Below are 2,002 nucleotides of genomic sequence, written 5' to 3'. Positions count from 1 at the left end.
GTTTACATTCAACAGACCCTGGAGACAGTGCTGCTGAATGAGGATGGAAAACAGCTCCTGGTAAAAAAAAAAACATTTATTTAAATTTTTATTTTACTCGTCAAGTCAATTAAGAATAAATTAGTGTTTTCAGACTGACGGTTAACTGCCTTGTTCAGGGGCAGAACGACAGATTTTTACCTCGTCAGTTCGGGAGATTCGATCTTGCAACCTTTGATTACTAGTCCGTAACCGGGAGGAGGGTGTCCAGCTGCCAGGGGGGAGTGTCCAACGCTGTAACCAGGAGGAGTGTTCCCTGGAAGCTTTGTAGCTCTAAGATAAACTTTTATACATTTAGGAGAATCGTCCTTGTATGTTTGGCAATGTCCTGAAGGTATGTTAGAGTCCTACAGTGTGCTGTTCGTCTCCTTGGTAACCAGTGTGGGGTCCTGTATGTCCTGAAGGTATGTTAGAGTCCTACCATGTGCTGTTTGTCTCCTTGGTAACCAGTGTGAGGTCCTGTATGTCCTGAAGGTATGTTAGAGTCCTACCATGTGCTGTTTGTCTCCTTGGTAACCAGTGTGAGGTCCTGGATGTCCTGAAGGTATGTTAGAGTCCTACAGTGTGCTGTTTGTCTCCTTGGTAACCAGTGTGAGCTCCTGAAGGTATGTTAGAGTCCTACCATGTGCTGTTTGTCTCCTTGGTAACCAGTGTGAGGACCTGAAGGTATGTGAGAGTCCTACCATGTGCTGTTTGTCTCCTTGGTAACCAGTGTGAGGTCCTGAAGGTATGTTAGAGTCCTACAGTGTGTTGTTTGTCTCCTTGGTAACCAGTGTGAGGTCCTGAAGGTATGTTAGAGTCCTACAGTGTGTTGTTTGTCTCCTTGTAACCAGTGTGAGGTCCTGAAGGTATGTTTAGAGTCCTACCATGTGCTGTTTGACCATGTGCTGTTTGTCAGTGTGAGGTCCTGTATGTCCTGAAGGTATGTGAGAGTCCTACCATGTGCTGTTTGTCTCCTTGGTAACCAGTGTGAGGTCCTGTATGTCCTGAAGGTATGTTAGTCCTACCATGTGCTGTTTGTCTCCTTGGTAACCAGTGTGAGGTCCTGTATGTCCTGAAGGTATGTTAGAGTCCTACCATGTGCTGTTTGTCTCCTTGGTAACCAGTGTGAGGTCCTGTATGTCCTGAAGGTATGTTAGAGTCCTACCATGTGCTGTTTGTCTCCTTGGTAACCAGTGTGAGGTCCTGTATGTCCTGAAGGTATGTGAGAGTCCTACCATGTGCTGTTTGTCTCCTTGGTAACCAGTGTGAGGTCCTGTATGTCCTGAAGGTATGTTAGTCCTACCATGTGCTGTTTGTCTCCTTGGTAACCAGTGTGAGGTCCTGAAGGTATGTTAGAGTCCTACCATGTGCTGTTTGTCTCCTTGGTAACCAGTGTGAGGTCCTGTATGTCCTGAAGGTATGTTAGTCCTACCATGTGCTGTTTGTCTCATGGTAACCAGTGTGAGTCCTGAAAGGTATGTGAGAGTCTACCATGTGCTGTTTGTCTCCTTGGTAACCAGTGTGAGGCGCTGTATCTCTATGGAGTCATGCTGTTGGTTATTGACCAGAAGATGGAGGGGGAGGTCAGAGAGAGGATGCTGGTGTCCTACTATAGATACAGGTGAGACCTTTGCTGCTGTTTTTGGGGGGGAAATGGCTTCTACATCCTTTATACAATCCTATAATACTATGATAGTATCTATAATACTATGATAGTATCTATAATACTGTGATAGTATCTATAATACTGTGATAGTATCTATAATACTGTGATAGTATCTATAATACTGTGATAGTATCTATAATACTGTGATAGTATCTATAACTATGATAGTATCTATAATACTCTCTAAAATGAACTTCTACATCCTTTATACAATCCTATAATACTATGATAGTATCTATAATACTATGATAGTATCTATAATACTGTGATAATTATCTATAATACTGTGATAGTATCTATAATACTGTGATAGTA

At 42.9% G+C, this 2,002-nt stretch overlaps 1 long non-coding RNA gene across 11 annotated transcripts; it reads left to right on the top strand.

Annotated features, from left to right (window-relative positions):
• Nucleotides 1–261: 261 nt before the first annotated feature.
• On the top strand, nt 262–1,803 carry LOC127922045 (uncharacterized). 11 transcript variants are annotated; one of them, XR_008110286.1, is made up of 4 exons: nt 264–373; nt 444–513; nt 584–757; nt 944–1,456. It is a non-coding gene; the product is annotated as an uncharacterized LOC127922045 (long non-coding RNA). The 11 variants fall into 11 exon arrangements; XR_008110291.1 differs by having other exon boundaries at nt 265–373; nt 584–827; nt 962–1,456; XR_008110293.1 differs by lacking the exon at nt 444–513 and having other exon boundaries at nt 262–373; nt 706–757.
• The last annotated feature ends 199 nt before the right edge of the window (nt 1,804–2,002 follow it).

This window comes from Oncorhynchus keta, unplaced genomic scaffold, assembly GCF_023373465.1.
Source record: "Oncorhynchus keta strain PuntledgeMale-10-30-2019 unplaced genomic scaffold, Oket_V2 Un_contig_24410_pilon_pilon, whole genome shotgun sequence".
Classification (NCBI taxonomy): domain Eukaryota; kingdom Metazoa; phylum Chordata; class Actinopteri; order Salmoniformes; family Salmonidae; genus Oncorhynchus; species Oncorhynchus keta.
Note: the sequence above shows the minus strand (reverse complement) of the source record. Positions and strands in the feature narration are given on the sequence as shown.